This window comes from Carcharodon carcharias, chromosome 18 (assembly GCF_017639515.1).
Source record: "Carcharodon carcharias isolate sCarCar2 chromosome 18, sCarCar2.pri, whole genome shotgun sequence".
Lineage (NCBI taxonomy): Eukaryota > Metazoa > Chordata > Chondrichthyes > Lamniformes > Lamnidae > Carcharodon > Carcharodon carcharias.
The window spans coordinates 47,847,913-47,869,710 of record NC_054484.1 but is presented as its reverse complement, the minus strand read 5'-3'; the positions used below and the strand labels follow the sequence as shown (position 1 = coordinate 47,869,710).

At 44.9% G+C, this 21,798-nt stretch overlaps 1 protein-coding gene across 3 annotated transcripts in view; it reads left to right on the top strand.

Annotated features, from left to right (window-relative positions):
* Positions 1-12,827: 12,827 nt before the first annotated feature.
* Positions 12,828-21,798, top strand: part of LOC121290309 (galactosylgalactosylxylosylprotein 3-beta-glucuronosyltransferase 1-like) — a 166,080-nt gene continuing 157,109 nt past the window's right edge. For 2 of the 3 annotated variants that reach the window (XM_041210621.1, XM_041210623.1), the window contains exon 1: positions 12,828-13,041. The gene's annotated coding sequence lies outside the window, so the exon portion shown is untranslated. Of the gene's footprint in view, positions 13,042-17,473; positions 17,571-18,742; positions 18,817-21,798 lie in introns of all 3 variants that reach the window. The other variant, XM_041210622.1, reaches the window with a different exon arrangement.

The following is a 21,798-nucleotide window of genomic DNA, read 5'->3' as shown; positions in this document are numbered from 1 at the left end:
TTTGTACTGATAATCCATATGAACTCAGACTAAATTCAGTTGGCGTTGAGTATATGGTCATTTGTATGACATGAATTGCTATTTGCGTGTAAACATATAAATGTATTGGGTGGAATTTTCCGAACCCGCTGATGGCGGGTCTGATAGGTGGCGGGTGTGGAAACTATGGCGTGACCTGCTTCGTGACAGCGTGAAAACAGGTCGCGATTGTCCGCTCAGCCCGCCAACAGCAGGCTGTGTTTCCCGCCATCAGTCGGTGAGGAGCTAATTGTAATACATTAGCATATAATTAAAAGGCCATCCCACCAGGCTCTCGGAATCCCGATGTATCGTCTGTCCAGGTCGGTGGGAAAGCACACCGATGTGTTTCACAACAGCACGCAGGCGACGTGCATTTGGTGGTCTTCACCTTGCAGGAACTGAGGTGAGTGAGCAGCAGCGTTCTCCACAGCTCACCCATTGCTTACAGGCCTCAGGGGCGCTGGGGGGCAGGGGCAACTGATGCCTGGCTCCGGAGGCAATTGCTGACTGGGGTATCCAGGGGCAACTGCTGAGGCGGGGGGCGGGGGGGTTGGAGGGCAGTGGGGGTTGGGATGTCTAGGGACAAGTGCTGGCCAGCCTTGGAGGCGACTGTTGTCAGTTGGCAGGTGGTAGGGGATCAAGCGCTGCATCCCACACACAGGCAGCTGTGGTGGGGGGGTGCACGGTAAGCGAGGGAAGTGGCCGTGTATTATGGACTCTTGTATAAACTGACCAGTTTATCAGGGGCTCCCGCACATGCTGCCCAGGAGCAACAGAGAGACCTGAGCACCACATGGAGACCTGAGCACCACATGAGTGTAGTCAATCATTGCGGTCTGAAGGCTCACAGAGCACAGGGAAGAGGCCCTGGACTGAGACACCTACCTTTATCTTGTATAGAAAGGTTTCACATCTGAGTGAGAAGAACATTGCTCATCAGAACAAGGAGCCACAGGCAGGGAGATATTCTAAGAAGTTTATGCACCTATGTCAGTGCCTAGTGACACCCAGGGTCTATAGATCCCGCCTGCCTTTCCTGCAGATGACTGAGAACCAGGGTCTCCAATGACTGCGCATGTCTAGGGACCTGGTGGCTCACAACTGCCACTTACTGCAGGACTTGGCGCCAAGGGGACATGGAGGACATCCACTGCCAGTGGCTGTGAAAGTGACTGCGGCGCTCAATTTCTATGCCAGTGTCTCCTTTCAGGGCTCACAATCCGCCACCCACAAATGTATCCATGAGGTCACGGATGCCATCTTCTCCATGCCACGCAACTTTGTACATTTCACCCAGGGCCAGGACAGCCAGGATACAAGGGCCATTGGATTTGCCCTGCTCTCAGGATTCCCATAGGTGCATAAACTTCTTAGAATATCTCTCTGCCTGTGGCTCCTTGTTCTGATGAGCAATGTTCTTCTCACTCAGATGTGAAACCTTTCTATACAAGATAAAGGCAGGTGTCTCAGTCCAGGGCCTCTTCCCTGTGCTCTGTGAGCCTTCAGACCGCAATGACTGACTACACTCATGTGGTGCTCAGGTCTCCATCGCTACTCAGTGGACTTCATCAACCACAAGGGCTTCCACTCACTGAACGTGCAGCTGGTGTGCGACCACCAGAAATGCATCCTGCAGATGTGCAATGCTTTCCAGGGAGTGTGCATGACGCCTACATCCTGAGTCGCTCGCAGATCCCTGCAGTCTTCCAGAGTCCACAGAGGCTGCAGGGGTATCTCTTTGGGGACAAGGGCTACCTGCAGAGGCCGTGGCTGATGACACCTGTGTGGCGGCCTCAGGCTGCAGCAGAGTGACGCTATAATGAGGCTCATGCAGCAGCTCGCAACTTGGTGGAGCAGACCATCGGGATGTTGAAGATGTGGTTCCGGTGCCTGGAGCAGTCTGGTGGAGCCCTGCAGTACAGCCCGCAGAGGGTGTCATGCACGTCATCGTCTGCTGTGCCCTTTACAACCTGGCGCTGCAACGGGGTGAGGAGCTGGCTGAGGAGGATGTGGAAGAGCTGGAGGTCTCCTCGGATGAGGAGGATGCTGATGGGGATGAGGGTGAGGGGGTCCTCAGGGGAGACAATGATGGGGATGAGGCTCTCGCACTGGCTAGATGAGGCAGGCACACTCGGGAGACCCTCATAGCTGCCAGATTTATGGAGGATGATGACAACAGCAGTGAAATTATCCCATAAATCCTCACATCGCAGTTGTAAATGTTTGACTCCAGCCTGTATTATGGCAGCGCCAATACCCTCTGGGAGAATGCTCCTGTCATGGAGATGTCATGAAGGCCTTAATAGTCTCTCAATTGCAGGAGGATGATGACAACATGCAGTGAGGACACTCCATAGATATTCACATAGCCTCTGAGAATGTCTGACTCCTGTCTGGCCAAGGGCAGTTCGCTTGCACTCCATGATCAGGGTCACCTCAGAGATGCAGACATGAAACTTTAGATGCATCTGATGCAGTGTCCGCCTCCAGCACCTCAGCCCTTCAGGAGCTGGTGCACAGCATCACTGGTCGCAGATGCTGGTGTGATGGGGGCCAGCCCCAACTTAAAGGTGCTGAGAGCCCACAGAGAGAATGAGAGAACTCTGAGGTGCCTGCTCACTACATTCTGGCAGCAATGGCCAGCCCTGCAGGCATCAGTAGTGTTTCCAGGGAGTGTGAGGCTGGACCATCACTTTGGTCTGAAGGCCGCACAGAGCGCAGGGAAGAGGTCCTGGACAGAGACACCTGCCTTTATCTTGTGCAGAAAGGTTTCACATCTGAGTGACACAAACACTGCTCATCAGAACAAGGAGCCATAGGCAGGGAGACATTCTAAAAGTTTATTGACAATAGTGAACAGTGTGTACAAGTGGTCAACAATTGTGCCCAGGCTGTGCAACTACTACCTAACTTACAGCGGACGTGGGGGCAGACTGCTGACTGCGATGCCCTGTCTATGATGACCTGGGCAGGCGTCCTCTGGAGGGCCGAGAATTGGTGAGCCCCGGCCTGCTTTCAGGATCCTGCTGTGTGGCAGTGGCACCCTCCTCAGCCTGTGAAGCTGGATCTGTGGAGGTCACAGGAAGAGGGGAGTCGGATGGGCCGGTCACTCCCAGAATCACCTGGGTAGATGGGCCCAGAGTGTGCATTTGCTGATCCTCCTCTCTATGGGTGCCTGAGGGCCCCTGACTGACTCCGTGAGCGGATGGGGTAGCTGGAGTGAGATCGAGCTGCCCAGCACCCTCTTCGCATACACACTGTTTGAGGCCAGCAGTGCAGGAGCGACGTCCTGGACCAAGTTCTCAATCGCGGCCGCCATCCTGCCAGTGTTGACCTCAGTGCATTGCAATGCAGGTGCTATCACCTCAGCCTGAAGGTGGACGGACACCTCCATCATGCCTTGCAATCTGAGGAGTGCAACAGACATCCCTTTCTGATGTTCCCGAGCTTGCCTTTGCAGCTCCAGCAACTGTGACATGACCAAGTCCAGAGGCTCGCCATCTGATTCAGACTCACGAATGTTCAGGCCTCCAGCAGTCCTCTGAGTGCTGGGGACCTGGGAAGTCCCTGCCTCCACCTGCTGTGGATCAGAAAATGCGACATGCTCATCAGATTGTGATCCCGAGGCTATTCTAAAGCTAGGCCCCACCAAGTTGTGTGTCTCTGCGCTGGTGGAGGGTGTGGGTGAGCACTGTGATGGGACTTCACGGAGGCTGCCTCCAGATTCCTCTTCAGAGGTTTCCTCGGAGCTTGGTTGGAGGCCCTGGGTCATGGACTCTGTCGGCTGTTTGGCAGATGTGCCTGTGAAAGCAAAGGGAGATAATTAGTACATGGCAGTGGCCTGTGAAAGAGGACACATCACTCATGGCATGGTTGTCTGGTGGATGTTGAACTGCTGGATCCTCACTTGGTAGAGCAGCGCAGACCTCACCGTCAGCACAGGACCAGTCCCGGTCATCACTGGCCAGCTGGATGGTTCTGTTTTCAAATTCTGTGATCTCCAGCATCCCTCCACCTGTCTGCGACCTTTCCCTCCTGTTGTGAGTCAGTTTGTCCTGCATGGATAGAGATGGGGAGAGTGTATCAGGGCTCCTGCCAGGTGAGATGGTAAGTATGCCTGGCCAGTGTGGGTGGTGAATGGTCCTATAGACAGGATGGGGACAATGACGGTGTGCATGAGAGAGTGAACATTGACGTCCCTTGCACTGGCAGTGAGTGAGGACCCTGTGGATGTGTGATGGGTTTGTGAGTGTGTGAGTTGGGAGTGATGAAAAGAGTGACTTACCTGGCGGAACAGACGAGATCATTCATCCTTTTGCGGCACTGGGTAGCTGTCCTCCTCTGCAGGGTGTTAGCATTGACCACCGCTGCCACCGCCTCCCAAGCCGGGTTGGTGACATTGCTGCCCATTCTGCGGCCAGAACGAGGGTACAGGACATCCCGGCGGGCCTCCACAGCATCCAGCAGTCGCTCGGGGGACCCGTCATTGAGCAGGAGGCTGCAGTCTTTTATCCTCTGTAGGCCATATCTCCCGGGCAGCGGTGGTGAGCTGGTGGTGATGAGCGCTTTGCTGATGGCTGCCTTTTAAAGATGGCGGCTGGCAAGATGCAATAGTGGGGTGATGGTGAGTGGGCGAATGACAGCTCAGCTGCCGTGGAAACTGCGTATTTCCTGGGAATTAAATAATGAGGCGGGCTCGAGATGATATGGTGTGAAAACCCATCATTTTTGTCAGCGGCTAGAACTCCATTTTACCCGCCAGCTACCGCACTTAGTGCCATTCTGGGAAAATTCCGCCCATTGTTTTGGAAATTTGTTTGCCCATATTTTCAGCACCATGTGTGCCATTTTGAGTCTAAAATGGCATCCGTGACTCATGCACACTTCTGGTGTTGGCTTGAAGGATGAGATTTTGATAAGGAGGTTAGTGTGGGTGCTGGGAATGTGTTCTGGAAATGTGCAGAGGAGGCAGATCATGATGTCAACCAGTGTGTAACGCTGATTTGACACCAGTGGTGCCATTTTCAACCAGCAGCACTCAAGAAGCTTGACATCATCCAGGATAAAGCAACCCACTTGACTGGTGTCCCATCCACAAATGTCCACTCCTTCCATCACCGAAGCACATGGCAGCAGTCTCTACCATCTACAAGATGCAATGCAGGAACTCACAGTGCCTCCTGAGACAGCACCTTCCAATCCCACAACCACTGCCATCTAGAAGGACAAGGGCAGGAGATGCATGGGAACACCACCACCCGGAAGTTCCCCTCCAAGGAACTTACCATCCTGGAAATATCTTGCCATTCCTTCACTTTCGCTGGGTCAAAATCCTGGAAATCTCTCCTTAACAGCACGGTGGGTGTATCTATACCACATGGACTGCAGCGGTTCAAGAAGGCAGCTCACCATCACCTTCTCAAGGGCAGCTAGGGATGGGCAATAAATGCTGGTCCAGCCAGCGACACCCGCATTCCATGAATGAATAAAAAAAAACCTCAATACCACAACTATTGCCCTCTCTTAACCTCAGAGAGCTGAACATGCATTCACAGCACAAAGATCCAGCGCTATTTAAAGGGATCATCAAGCACTTTCAGGTTAGTTGCTGATTGATTTTTACTGGATGTTGCTGAGTTTGTAGAAATGTTTGGTGGTTTGTACTTTTACTTAAAGTTGCTGATGTCTACAGGGAGTGTCACTTACAGAAGACTTGGTCCTGACTTCAAGGATCTGCTCAGGTCACTTGCTCCCAGACATTGATGCAATAGTTTCCATCCCCCTTGGCCTGCAGCATGATAGGGAGGATGAGCTGAAGTAACACAGGGGAGGACATGCTGCCCCAATAGGCATGAGGAAAGGGGGGGGCAGCTGGGCCCTTAGCAGGAGGCCGTATCCACCTAGGGCCTTCAGGGACCGATTCTCCAATCTCAATATCAGGGATGAACAGTGTTCACTGAAACTGCCACCTGTTGTATCCCAAACTGGAATATAAGAGCAGGGCAAGAGCAGCATGAGCAGTGACCATGAAGGTGACTGTGGCCACGAGCTTTTATGTGTCGGTTTCCTTCCAGATTGGAGCCTATGATATTTGCAGCCTCTTCCAGTTCGCAGTCCACTGCCTATAATGAAAGGTCACTGAGGCCTTATATGCAAAGAGAGATATATATGTTTCAGTGTCTCTTGTCAGAGAAAAGCAGATGAATCAAGTTCAGGGTCTCAGGAGAATTACAAGCTTCTCTAAAGAGCAGAATACCAGCGACTGCATGGACATCACTTTGTGGACAGCTCATATTAATTCGGAGATCTACCACATGCAGCAGGGATTCCAGACCCTCAATTTCCAACTGGGATGTGACCATACACAATATGTCATGCAGGACAATGCTCGGTATCCTGACAGCAGCCATGATGCTTTCCCCTGTAGCATCTGCATTTCAGACACCACAACAAACCAGAGTCTGCCTACTAGGCAACAAAGGCTAATTTCTAACCACCTGCTTGTGAATCTGGTACACAACACACACACTGTGGCAGCATTCACATAATGAGAGCCATACTGCCCCATGATTGAATGGATTGTTGGGGTGCTTAAACAAAACTTCTGCTACCTGGATGGCTGTGAAGAAGCCCTGAAGTACTCAACAGGGTGGATGTTCTGGTTCGTCGAGGTCTGCACAGCCTCACCCTCATGAGGGCACAGCCCTTGGCACCACAAAAACAGCAAGCAACTGAAAGGAACTAGTTTGTTAAACAGGGAAGAGCCTGGTAGTGGCAGTTATCTGTCAATCAACTGAAATCAGTTGGTTCAATTGGTGTTAATTATTGTAACAGGAATCTAAACTAGCTAGTGACTCATCAGAGGGTCTATATAAGAGCCAGGCTTTTCAAAACACGGAGAGACCGAGTGAGTAGTAAATTAGGTTCATGTGGTAATTTGGTGCATGGGGGAATTATTCTAAGTTTTAATTAAGAAGTTAATTAAATTAAATTAACTAAGTAACATAAGTAACAATGGCAGGATATGCGTTATATTGCAGCTGTGGAACATGGGACTTCTGGACCCCAAAGCAACCATGACAAACACATTTACACAAAGTATTAGCAGCTAGAGGAATTCCCAATCAGGGTTATTGATCAGGGAGCTGAACTACAGACACTACAGGCTTGGCCTAAATAGCCAAGTGGTTATGGTACTGGGTTTGTAACCCCAAGATCAAGAGTTCAAATCTCACAATGGCAAACTATGAAACAATGTAACTTCATCTGAAACAGATGGAAACAGGTTTGCTCAAAAAAAAAAAGAGTATCAAGAGTTCAAATCTCACAATGGCAAACTATGAAACAATGTAACTTCATCTGAAACAGATGAAAATGGATTGGCCTATGGCCATACTAGTCTGAAAACGCCCGATCTTGTCTGATCTCGGAAGCTAAGCAGACTCAGGCCTGGTTAGTTTTGGCTTGGCCTAAATAGCCAAGTGGTTATGGTACTGGGTTTGTAACCCCAAGATCAAGAGTTCAAATCTCACAATGGCAAACTATGAAACAATGTAACTTCATCTGAAACAGATGGAAACAGGTTTACTCAAAAGAGTATCAAGAGTTCAAATCTCACAATGGTAAACTATGAAACAATGTTACTTCATCTGAATAGGAACAGATGGGAATGGGTTTGCACTTGAAAGAGTTACAAACACTGCAGCATAAAGGAGGGGGAGAAATATTTGGATACTTTATTCCAGAAGACAGTCATACCCCTTAGAATAGGGTCATCTCTTTTGGTCAGCGGTGAGGGACAGGAGGATGTGACCATGAATGAGGAAAAGAGACTGAGCAGACAGCAGTGGAAAAGCCTCAAAATTTGCAATTGTCAAACAGGCCTGAAGTGCTTACAACCTGCGTGCACAAAAGCAAAGTCTGCAAGGTGGATAAGCAGACCGTGGTACCATGGTACAGGAAGCTGTTCAAGTGGGGAGACCAAACAGGAATATAGTGGTAGTATGGGACAGTATAGTGAGGGGGATTGACACTGTTCTCTGCAGCAAAGGGCGAGAGTCCAGAAGGCTGTGTTGCCTGCCCAGTACCAGGGTTCAGGGCATCTGCTCATGGCTGGAGAGGCACTTGCAGTGGGAGAGGGAGGATCCAGTTGTCATGGTCCATGTAGGTACTAATGACATAGACAGGACAAGAAAATAAGCTTTTCATAGTCAGTATGATAAGCTAGGTGTCAAATTAAGAAGCAGAACCTCAAAGGTAATAATCTCTGGATTATTACCTGAGCAATGTGCAAATTTGCATAGGGCAAATAAGATTAGAGAGGTAAATACGTGGCTCAGAGACTGGTGTGGGAGAAGTAAGTTCAGGTTCATCAGACACTGGCATCTGTACTGTGGAAAGTGGGGGCTGTAGCACTGGGATGGTCTAAACCTGAACCATGCTGGGACCAGTGTTTTAATGGGCTGCATAACTAGGGAAGTAGAGGGGACTTTAAACGAAACAAGGGGTTGAGGGATCAAGCTTAGGTAGATGTGGCAATCAAGGGGTAGGAGAACAAAATTGTAATATGGGAAATGAGGGTCAGGGAATGGCAAGGGACAGAGACAGTCAAGACCAAATGTTACAAAGGTAACAAAAAGGCAAAACTAAAGGCTCTGGATCTGAATGTGTCTAACTAACTTGCTAGAGTTTTTTGAAGAGGTAACAGAGATGGTTGATGAGGGAAAGACCAGTGATGTGGCGTAAATGGACTTCCAAAAAGCTTTTGACACAGTGTCACACAACAGACTTGTGAGGAAAGTTATAGGTCATGGAATAAAAGGGACAGTAGCAATGTGGATACAAAATTGGCTGAGGGATAGGAAATAGAGGGTAATGGTTAATGGATATTTTTCAGGCTGGAAGAAGGTTTATAGTGGAGTTCCCCAGAGCTCGGTATTGGGACCCTTGCTCTTCCTGATATATATAACTGATCTAGATCTTGGTGTGCAGGGGACAATTTCAAAGTTTGTGGATGACCCAAAACTTGGGAGAATTGTGAACTGAGAGGAGGACAGTGTAGAACTTCAAAAGGACATCGACACATTGGTGGAGTGGGCAGATAGGTGGCAGATGAAGTTCAATGTGGAGAAGTGTGAGGTGATACACTTTGGTACAAAGAACATTGAGAGACAACATAAAATAAAGGATACTATTCTAAAGGGTGTGCAGGAGCAGAGAGAACTGGGTGTATATCATTAAAGGTGGCAGGACAGGTAGAGAAAGCTGTTTCTAAAGCATACAGTATTCTAGGCTTCATTAATAGGGGCATAGGGTATAAGAGCAGGGAGGTTTTGATGAACTTATATAAGACACTGGTTAGACCTCAGCTGGAATATTGTGTACCGTTTAGGCACTACACTATAGGGAGGATGTGAACGCAGTGGAGCGAGTGTAGAAGGGGTTTACGAGAATGGTTCTAGAGATGAGATACTTCAGTTATGAGGAAAGATTGGAGAAGTCGGGGCATTTTTCCTTGGAGAGGAGAAGGCTAAGAGGAGACTTGATAGAAGTTTTCAAAATTATGAGGGGTCTGGACAGAGAAGTTAGGAAGAAAATGTTTCCACTTTTAAATTGATTGAGAACCAGAGGGCACAGTTTTAAAGTGTTTTGCAAAAGTGCAAAGTGAGAAAAAACTTTTTCACACAACAAGAAGTTAGAGTTTGGAATGGACTGCCTGGGAGTGTGGTGGAGACAGGTTCGATTGAGGCATTCAAGAGGGCATTGGATGATTATTTAAATAGAAACTATGTGCAGGGTTACAGGGAAAAGGCAGGAGATTAGCACTAAGTTAGAATGCTCAGAGGGCCAGTGCAGACACACTGGGCTGAATGGCCACCTTCTGCACCTTAACAACTCTGTGATTCTGTGAGGTTTCAGAGGGATATAGATAGGTTGAGTGAGTGGGTAAAAATCTGGCAGATGGAGCATAATGTGGGAGAATGTGAAGTTGTTCAGTTTAGCAGGAAGAATAAAAAAGCAGAGTATTGCTTAAACAGAGAACAGCTGCAGAATTCCGAGGTGCAGAGGGATCTAGGTGTTCTAGTATGAGTCACAAAAAGTTAGTATGCAGGTACAGCAAGTAATTAAGAAGGCTAATGGAATGCTATCCTTTATTACAAGAGGCATTGAACATAAAAGTAAGGATGTTATGCTTCCGTTCTACAGGGCATTGGTGAGACCATATCTCGAATAATGTGTGTAGTTTTGGTCTCCTTATTTAAGGAAGGATGTAAATGTGTTGGAGGTAATTCAGAGGAGGTTTACCAGATTGATTCCTGGAATGAGTGGGTTGTCTTATGAAGAAAGATTGGACAGACTGGGCTTGTTCCACTGGAATTTGGAAGAGTGAGGGGTGATTTGATTGAAGTATACAAGATCCTGACCGGCCTTGACAAGGTAGATGTCGAAAGAATGTTTCCTCTTGTGGGTGAGTCCAGAACTATAAGGCGCTGTTTTAAAATTAAGGGTCGCTCTTTTAGAACAGAGATGAGGAGACATTTTTTCTCTCAGAGGGTCCTGCACCTTTGGAACTCTCTTCCTCAGAAGGAGGTGGAGGCGGGGTCATTGAATATTTTTAAGGAGGAGGTAGATAGATTCTTGTTAGGTAAGGGAACCGAAGACTATCAGGGGTAGTTGGGAATGTGGAATTCAAAACACAAACAGATCATCCATGATCTTATTGAATGGCGGAGCAGGCTCGAGGGGCCGAATGGCCTACTTCTGCTCCTATTTCGTATGTTCACATGAGCAACTGAGGAGGAAGAGGCGGAGGAGCAGGAATTGTTGGGGAAATCAACACATTTCCTTTCTAGTTGGACTGTCTGTGATTGGCTCATCTGACTGTGATGTACCATTGAATACAACCCCAATTCCCCATTCACCAGCAGTTTCACATCTTACCTACTCTCTGCTACTGACCGTCACAGCCTTAACCACGGTATTGAAATAAAAGCCGCTATAAAGCAAACAGTCCAAACCACCATTCAATATTCCACTTAAGTCAACTAATCACCTTTGTGCATTCACTTTATGCCTATCTTGTGGGTGCCTTTGCCTGTCCCAGTACATATATACAGTTCTACCCCAGTGGCTGCAGCATGGCTGGTGGAAGACTGCTGACTTTCAGTGGAGGAGACTGGAGGTAGCTTTGGAGGTCAGCCTCGAGCAGCTCTTGGCTTTGATGTCCCATCTTTGGACTGTACCACCTAGTTTCAGGCAGCAGTGTTCTTGGCTGACTGATTGACAGACAATAGCAAAGGCACTGGTGGAGTGGCAGTGGTGGGAAGATGAATACTGTCACCTTAAAAGAAGAGAGTAAGTTCCTGCTGCTTGCAGCCACTGCCCCTCCCCAGGGCAGTGCTTCAACAGCCATAACAATGGGTTGGAGGACAGATTGCTGCATTGCTGTGAGACCCTGCACACTGTAATCCACAGCTTTGATGGCAACACTCTGAACTTGCGTGACTTCAGTCTGGGCTTTCATTGCAGTAGCCCAATGTTAGATGGCTTCTGCTTGTGCTGTAGTGGAAGTTGAGACATCAGCCACCACATGTTTAATCACAGGTGGATGCACAATTCTTTACACAGAGTTGGCCATCACTTCCGTGCTGGAAAGTATAGGCTCCAAGTTTCGCACGAGACACTATGTCAAGTCAGTGTCGCACTCTGCCATGGCCCTTGAAAGTGATCTTAAATTTTCTGGCAGGTCCGCAAATACACCAAGCAATTCATTGTGCAAACCCAGCAACCTTTTCTTGTACACCACCCCATCAATGTCCTCATTCGACTCCTCAGTAGCAGAACTCTTTTGTGACCTTGTTCTCTGGTGAGTTGGCATCCACGCTACACTTGTGTCCCCATCTGTAGGCCGCTCGTGTCTGATGTCTCACCACATGCGGATCCCGCTTCTAAACTATTCCTCTAAAATATGTGCAGTACCATTATCTGAGCTGATGTTTGCTCATTAAGTGATGTTGTTTCTTCCTCATCACTGTATTTGCTCTTCTCTCTTCCACCACTGCCTGGTCAGGTGGCAGTTCTTGCTTGCCTGAAAAGAGAAGGGTCCGAAGTTACTCCTCTGAATCTCCAGTGCTGTGTCAGAAAATCTTGGCGCAGGCTCCCTGTCATCTTGTGCCATAACTAAGTGCTCTTCTAGCTCACACTCTCTTCTGCAACCAGCACCAGCACCTGCCACAGCCAGAAGGCACAAATGTTTAAGAAATGCAGAATGGCTTTAAGTAGTGCAGGCTAGCTTGAACTGGTGCTAATTTCTCACTATGTTGTGCCTCTTCCTTAAGTGTGCAGCCACTCAACAGTGCACTTGGCACTGGTTGCACGCTACAAGTATTTAGAAGAGCAGTCAGCTGTCCTTCATGAATTTTCAGGCCATCAAAATGAAATAGGACATTTGCATATGAATACGCTGCTTCTATTGTGGGGTATTTACCCTTTTGTGAGTAAGAGTCTAGCTATATCATTTTATTTTACTCTGGTTAAGAAAACTGAATTAAAAATAACGTGTCCATTTTTTGTCTACAGACTGTAATTTATATTTGATCAAATTAAGGACTTGATATCACACCCAAAGCTATAACTGTCACTAGGTACCATATCATTCAGTATTTCAACCACAGAACACCCTCAATGAGAATGCTTTTGGACTGTTGGTATTTCTCTAGCAGTGCAGCTTTAAGGAGAATCTGCACAGGCGTAACAGGCATTTGCAGAGCTGACTTCAGCAGCTCTGCAGGATTCTGCTTGCTCAGTATTTCATTCATAAGCAGACTGGACACACACTGCACATCTTGCAACTGAGAAAGACCTAAAGAAACTTCTTTCTTCCTTTTAATCGTCCTACCAATTCTGGCCTTACTGAATAATAATTGAAACTCATATGTTGTGAGTAGCTTGCCTGGCTTTATTTTTCTGAATAGAGCAGTGCTGATGATTTGATGTCAGGAAAGTGCAGCAGTCACACCGGTAAGTAATAATTCATTTTACTTTACAGTATTTCTGTTTTCTCCACTGGGTACTTGTAACATTTCCTGCATGATTGTAAAAGTGCTATTGTTCTAATTTCAATTGATGCAATAAACATGTCTAATGGCACAACTGTATCTGTTTAGTAAGTCCTTAGGATTGTAATCAATAAGTATCTGAAACTGAAAATAGGGACATTTTGTTGATTCTTTCTTCAGCTTCTTCCTCAGATGTTCTGAAATTTTTGGCACCATTTTAAGGGGGCAAGAACCAGCTTGCAAACAATGTTTGAACTTCACACTTCACCTAAAGACAAGGTGCTTATGATTCAGAGTAATGCCTGGTATATATTTTAGAAGTTTACTCCATGCTTATTATTTTAATTTCATTTGGGTACCATGCATAATTTCAGGTATTTCATGTACAGACTGAGAATCAGGAAGCATGAGAAACACACCCTTTAAAATGTTCTTTCTTGAAATTGTCAAAATAAGCCCTAAAATAAGTTTAAAATATCATGCAAGAGAATTCTGTGTGGCACATCAAATAGGAAAATATGTAGAGGGACAATGCTTTATCACAATAAATAAGAGAACTTTTGATTAAGTGATTTTTATGGAGTTCTTATTGACAGCAGCCTATGCAACTCATGGGTTGACTCCCAGCAACCCAAAGAGTGCCCTAAGTTCCCATGAGCATGGAGGGCATTAGTTACCAGAGCCCCGAGAGTGAGGACCTTTCCAGAAGAATAAATAGCTAGGAGAGAAAGACAAGCCCTCTGATAGATGGCTGCTCTACCTGAAAGTGGCACAGCGTATTGGTGTTCCACGACCAATACTACTCTCAAATAACATTGGACTCTAGCTAAAAATCAATGTTAAAACTTATGGTCCTATAGCATCAGACAAAGTGGTTGCCAAAACCTTTGGAGAACTTTCCTTGCTTCTACAACTCAGACAATATTATCTCCAGCCTGAATGAAAGAAGCTACAATGAAGCAGTGAGAAAGGAAATGGTTTATTTGGCCATTTAAAATGACAATTGCAATAAGTGAGTAAGTTGCTGAAGCCCTAGTGGAAATACATTGGTCCTGTGGACTATGTTATTAGTGGTCTCTGTCACTCTGGGGCATTAGGTGAGACAGTAAGGAGATCCTATAAAGCTTCACTTTAATCTTGCTTGGGAAAGAGCAAGCTTTGAGAAATGCTCAAATCAGCCGACCTAGAATGTATCCACATATTAACAAATTAGGAAGTGTTATTTTAGCTTCACCTTTTAGTCTTTCAGTCTGATATTGAGATGTTATTAATACTAAAAAGTGAAGCATATTGTTCAAATGCCAATAACTAATGAGGTACAATTGGTATTAAGTAACTAAGGGGCAAGCGTTGCAGGACCCTGTGAATTTACAGCTCACACAAAACAATCAGCAATACTAGAAAGCAAATGGTGAAGCATCCTAGCTTGGATCATTTCTTTCCAGAGACTGAAACCGTCAGAAATCAAATCCATTCTCTGTGCGCACATTGTCCAGGAACATGCTTTTCCTTAGCTACTTACCTCAAATGTCTTATTGCCATCATCTGTAGCACAAAGATGCTGCTAATTTAAATTTGTAAGTGAATATAGTTTACTGATATCCATGAGAAAATTAATGCTTCAGCTTGTAAACGTGCAACTGCTCATTGAGTCTTCAGATTGTGTATGGAATCAGGTGAAATGTAGCAAGCCGGATTCTAAGTCAAGTTCTCAGCAGAAAATTTAGTATCTCAGGGAGACGTCTGAACCCTGAAAAATAACAGCTGGCTTTGTGTCACAGTAAATCCCATTCCTGGGATCTTGTTACTGGTGAGAAATAAAGAAAAATGGGACCTTTCAAAATCTGCACTTCCAGTACATTGTCATTTTGAATCAGGATGAACTAAACCTTTCATAGAATGCAGTGACTGCAGAATATGGAAACATTACTGTTGTGTTTTTACAATGCTATTATAGGTACCAATCACTCATAAGGGAGTGGGTAAATACATTGTGGGTTCATTTATTTAAACTAGGCACATGAGAACATATATACATGGTTAGAAACTTGAAGACACTAGCAGCAGAGCTGTGTGCTGTGTGCTCTGCTCACAGGTCAGTGTGAAACTGAGACTAGTTTACATGACACACTTCCCATCTAATGATGGCATGCTGCTATCCTTTAAAGGCATATTTCTTTTTAAAGAATCTTTTCCCCCTTCCAAAGAAGTATAACTACTTAAAATACATGTTCACACTTATTACCATTACATAAGGTGTAGGATTGGCGAATCTATGAGTCTCTAAAGTGTAGAGTTATCTGCTGGTATGCTCAGATCTTGTAATGTTAACCTTGTCTGGAGGTGCCTTTAATTGCTCACAATAATCTGCGGGATTGTCATTCATTGATGTTCCTGGTATATTTTGGATCTTGTCCAAGATGCAATAGGATTGTATGGTAGTTGAGGAACTGGAATGGATCTGATTTGTCCTTGGTTACACCACACAATTGTGCCTTTGTGTGTAGTGACTTCTTAGGATCTTGGATCTGAACAAATCCTTGTCACCTCAGCTGGTGCCACATACCTTATATGGGATCCTGGATGTGAATTTATTGTCCCAATTCTTTATACTTCGCAATTCTGTATCCGCATTGTTATCATGCACATTGGTCATCTTCTCTTGCAGTTTTAAAAAATTGCTCTCTAGTTTATGAGAGAGTAGGATGGGTTAGAGTTGGTAAATTGGTACACACTGGTTTACCGAACATGAGTTCTGCCAGCAATGGAATAGTTGCACTTAAAGTGTCATTCTCAGATACAACATTGCAGTGTGCAGATCTTGCTTGGTCTGTCTACATTTGAGAATTAGGGATCTCGCTGTGTGAATCATTTGTTCAGCTAGTCCATTAGATCTAGGGAAATGAGAAGAAGCTGTAATGTGATCGATATTCCACATCTCACATATATCCTGAAATAGCTTGCCAATAAATCGCGGACTGTTATCTGGAATGATCTTCCTAGGCACACCAAATAAACAAAAGATAGTACTTAGAGTGTGTGCGACAGTTGTGCTTGATGTATTGTGCAATTGTTGAATAATGGGGTATTTGGTAAAGTAGTCGACAATGGTGATGAAGTCAGTTCATGGACATGAGAGAGGTTGGATGCGATTTTGGACCAAGGATAGGTTGGAACCTCGTGTAGGATCGGTGGTTCTTTGTGCTGACTTTGCTTATGCTCTTGACGTGACTCACACTTCTTGATGATGACTTCAATATCATTGTTCATACCCAGCAATGGACTGTTTCTCTTGCGAGTCTTCTTGTCCAATCTATGCCCATGTGTGAGTGATGAAGTTGTTGAAGAATTTCAGGTCACAAAAAAATGATCTAGTATGATGATCTGCCTGCCTTTTAAAAATTACTCCCCAGGAGATGCCTAGCTCATCCCAGTAAGCTCAAAATGATCTCATGCTGAGTTGAATCAGGTCATCCTTTGATGATGGTTTTTCACATTTCTGGAATTTGAAACCTTTTGCCATTTCATCTTGTAGCAGCTGGCATTTGAATTGCACAAAATGTACCAGATCAGTTTGGGAACATCTTCAACTCAATGTTACTGAAGTCAACTTATAGATCCAAGGATATATCTTCTGTTTTCACTGGGTTAAGCAACCTGCTAAGCATATCCAATGAGGCCATCAAGTTACCTGACTTGTACCTAATTTCACAGTTGTAATCTTTATCAAGAGATGTAGCAATCTTTGTGGTGCGCTGGTCAATGGTTTTCGCCAAATCATTTCCAATGGCTTGTGGTCGGTCTCTACCACAAATCTTTTGCCAAATAGATAATGAAAACGTATGGTTCCAAACACTAAAGCTAGTGTTTCCCGCTCGATGTTGAAGTAGTTGGATTTTGTTATGGACAGAGATTTTGAAGCAAGTGCAATCGATTTGCCATTTTATAGTATGTGTGCTCCCAGACCTTTCCATGTGGTATCTATCTCCAGAGTAGTTGTCTCCCTAGGATTGTAAAAATACAATGTTGATGCTTTAGATAATGACTGTTTCAGTGCTTCGATGAGGTATTGGTGGTCTACATGCCACAAGAAAGGCAGATCCTTTCTCAACAATTCCCTTCGCGATGAAGATTTTTGAGCGAAATTGGGAATGTATAGAGAAAGGAAATTAAAGACACCTAGCCATCTTTGAAGAGGAGTTGGCATGGCTTTAATGTTCTCTATTTTACTTGGACCAGGACATACGCCAGTACTGGAATAAATTGAAACGAAGAAATTGATCTGTTGCATGTTGATTGCGCATTTCAGATTGTTGAACACTAATCCCTCATTACATGGCTTACATCAATAAGTGCAGATTGTGATCATGTTCTTGCTTTGTTCTTCCCACAAGAGCAATGTCATCGGAAGTACAGAAGAATCCTGGCACAGTGCATGTAACACGGTCCATGTGAGCTTTAAAGAGATTCTGGCTGACAGATAGCCCGAAGGTAAGTATTTGAAAACAGTATTGTTCAAACAGGGCACAAAATGTAGTAAGCTCTTGGAACATCTCTGTGAGATGTACTGACCAGTAGCCATGCTTGGCATCAAACTTTGAGAAGAACTTTTCACCAGCAAATCTCAGATTCAACTCTTCTAATGTGGGTATTTTGTAAGGACAACATTCCATAGTTACATTTAAATGTTGTGGATCAAGGCATGCTCTCAATTATCCAACCTTCTTTACGACACATGTAATTGAGCTGCACCAGTCTTAGATCCAGCCCACATCCTGGTCACTCACCTTTCCCAAATAAGCTAACTCGGTGCTGGTCCTCTCGATACACTCTCTCATTCACTGAACTGACAGGCTATGAGCTGCAATCTCAATACGAGGCAAACGTCTGCTTACCAGCCCTTTATTTGAGCACTATCCTGGCCTGTGTCTTCCAAGCTTTTCTGTGCAATCACCACACTGTGATTTCAAAATTCTCTGATGCTGTGAACTCCGTTGTGGTCTGACGAGAACATCGCGGGTCAACCCATGCCATCTAAGACTGTTCATCATGTCATACCTGTATTTAATCTTGCTGCCAGGCTGTTTTACCACTGCTGAGCACCATGTCATGTTTTTTATAATGATTACAAGGCACCAACCGCTCATAAGGGATCGTGTGAACACATTTTAGGTTCATTTATTAACTAGGCACATGAGAACATATATACCTGGATAGAAAGCTTGGAAACATCAGCAGCAGAGCTGTGTGCCCTGTGCTCTGCTCACAGGCCAAAGTGAAACTGAGACTGGATCACATGACAAACTTCCCCTCTAGTGATGGCAGTGCTGCTATCTCTTAAAGGCATATTACAATAATTACCAAATTATTTCAAATCGATCACAACAAATTATGTTTCCCTCAGAAAAACATTCATTGCCTCAGATCACAGATATTGCACCAGACTCATTTCTTCCTTCAGCCCAATGTTAACATCCTGGTGGAAACTCTTGCTCCCTAATTTATAACCATTCATCCAGGAACTTCATGGAGGAAGAGGTATCAGCTTTCAATCTCATGATCACTTGGGTGGATGAAATCTTTGCAGGTGGTGCTGTAATTTCGGCTTCTTTCTTTTGCTGGATTTTACTCTTCAATTTCTCTTTCTGCTTTCCTACCTTCAGAACATCCCCCTTCAACTGGGCAACTGGGAGCTGCAGCAGATGTTTTGGGCCATGGACATCTCCATTAGTTAGAGGTATGTCTGACAAGTGGGAATATTGATATTATTGGCATCTCAGAGCATTGTTGACAGCAGTGGATAACCAATAGTTAGAGCTGAGAGGATAGAAAATATTTGATAACAATAGGCATGCAAACAGAGGTGAGGAACCTCTGAGGTGAAGAGGTGAAGAGTCATACAGACTGAAAATGTCAACTGTGTTCCTTTCCGCAGGTGCTGTCAGACCTGCTGAGTTTTTCCAGCTATTTTTGTTTTTGTGTGAGGAACCATATGACCAATAAGAAGTGATACAGCACGTGTAGAAATGATGAATATAGGAGCTGAAGGGGATAAGGTTTAAAAGATATGGATGAAACTGAACGTTAAGTGGTAGACTATTGCCTAGTCATTGTACAATTACTTACAACACAGAAAAGAACATTCGGCCCAACTATTCTGTGCCAGTGTTTCTGCTTTTCACAGGCATCACCTCATTCTACTTCTAGCCCTATCACCATAACCTTCTATTCCTGTCTCCCTCATGTACTTATCCAGTTTCCCTGTAATAGAACATCAGCATAAAGTCAGCAGGTGAACAGGGAGACAGCTGGCAGATAAGAACAGTTGCAAACATTGTCATGTTAATCCTGGCAGTTGAATGGGCAGATCCGGGATGATCAGAGAAGGGTAAGATTACAAACAGATTCAAACAGTAGGACAGTCAGGATCTGGTACCTCTCACACCATGTGAATCAGGCTTTTGGAGTAGAGACTGTGTTGGATCTGGTGTTTAGCAATTCCCCACAGCTGGTTTGGAACCTGGAGACAGATGAACAGCTGCCATTCAATAACTATTGTATTATTCTCAAAGTTAAGACCAAAATTACCACCCATAACTACTCATACCCTCTATGCCAATCTATGTCCCCCACCTACCCCCATAATGTCTCATATCCTTCATGCCAACTATGCCCTCACTCACCCCAAAAGCCCTTTATAGTGTCTGTGCCAACTTACTGCCAACTCATGCCAACCTATGCCCCCAACCCACCACCCTTTGCCTTAACACTGACTATGACATCTCAGCTAGTATCCACCATTGGCAGACCTCATGCAGAGAAGAGATAAAATTATGTTCTAAGTGTCTGTTGCAGACTTCACTATATTGAAAAAAACCTCTCATTCATTAAAAACCCACTTACTACATTTACGTTCCTTCAACTAATTAAAGCCTTATAATGACAAAGGTTTCATTCAAGTGCTCAATCTGTTATAATAACAAGCATTGGAATTCATAGTCCCATATCAGAGTCTATAACTATTCGTAGGTGTCAGTCACACTGCAAAATAGCAGACACCCTACTGTGATAATGGATGGTTGTGAAATCAGTCAAACAGGACTAATCCAGTAAGGGAAACTCTCAGGCTTGTTGAGCCTCTCGGGCATGGCAAAAATCTGACCCTAAGTGAGTTAGAAAACATAAATTGGGAAATCATTCTTAAAAGTAGAAGAAAATGGAATGTATTTTAAACCATTAAACTGAATGAAACAACAGGGTATTATATTCCATTTTAAGAAAAGCAAAATGACAGATGGCCTAGACTACAATGGTTTCAGAAGGAGCTTAGAAAGAACCTTAAAAAGCAAGCAAGCACAAGCTTGTCCCTGCTGCTCAGCTGCCTGGTAGTTAAAATCTACCTCAATGTATTGTACAGTACATGCTTAACAGAACAGTGGCATAAGGGAGAATGGAGCCAAATCTATTGACATTGTGGTTGATCATCTTTTGCTGATGCTACTGGGAAAAGTGATGGTGACGCAACCAAATAGAAATTAACACTACATTGTTATGGAATGAACCATTTAAAATTGCCAGCGTGAAAATGTGGAGAGAGGGGTAGAAAACCTATCATATGAAGCTGGCATGCAGAATCTGTATTGCAGCCAAGCTATTTGGGAAGATAAAACCAGCCACTGTCTTTTATTATGAAGCTGCACTTCTGTTAGAATAATAGTTTTATAAATATTACCCAGTCCAGTACTCAAGATGCAGTAAACCATCAAAGTTTCAATGGAGTACTTGACAACTCAGCAGGATTTTAATAAAAAAAGAGACTTGAATTTATATAACATTTTTTCACAATCACCAGACATCTTGAGTCACTTTACAGGCAATAAAGTACAGGTCCCATGTACAAAATGCTGCACCTTCAGGACTGAGATTTTGGATTTTTCCAGATTTTGGATCAGGGTGGACACATTTTCCGTTGTCACATAACTTTATTGAAAGGAATGCAGTACTGAGGCCTGATCTGAAATTCAGAAAGCAGCATTGCCTTAAGCTCACTGCTGCTCAGCCGAACCTTACCCCAACTCCTGTGATCCCTTCACTGGAATTTGGTGAAAATAAATAGACTCTAGTTTTGGTTGGAAGGAATTAATTGACTCATATCTGTTTACAGAAGGGTTATTTGTTGCCGAATGATGCCGTTAACGTTATATTGGAAATTGGTGCACAGGACATGTAACGCAGCTTCTTCACCCTAATTCGAACCATGAGTTCCCTGGGGCTGCAGATCCTAATGGAGAGAACGCCTGACTCTATCCCGACAGTGGAAAAGGCAGCTTTGTGCCTGGAGAATAGTGAGGGCCAGGGGAGGCAAATCTTAAAGCACTGCAATAGACTCAGGTGCTGTGTGTACACAACTCTCACTGATTCTGTCCTCTGGGATCAGCCTGGGAATGGCCTCTTCAATCCCGAGATTGTGCTGTTCCGGGAGTGACGCCCAGGACTCCCAATTGAGAGGAACATATCCAGTTTTCGGACAATTCCGGTTTTTGGACAGCCAGAATTTGGATAATGTACCTGGACTTTTGAAATGTATAGTCACCGTTGTAGTGATATTCAATTCTGCCCCTAATAAACTCCCACAAACAGGAACATGATAGTGACCAGATAGTTGTTCTTTGGTGACGTTGTTTTCCACAAAGCATGGGGGCAACAATCATCACAGCTT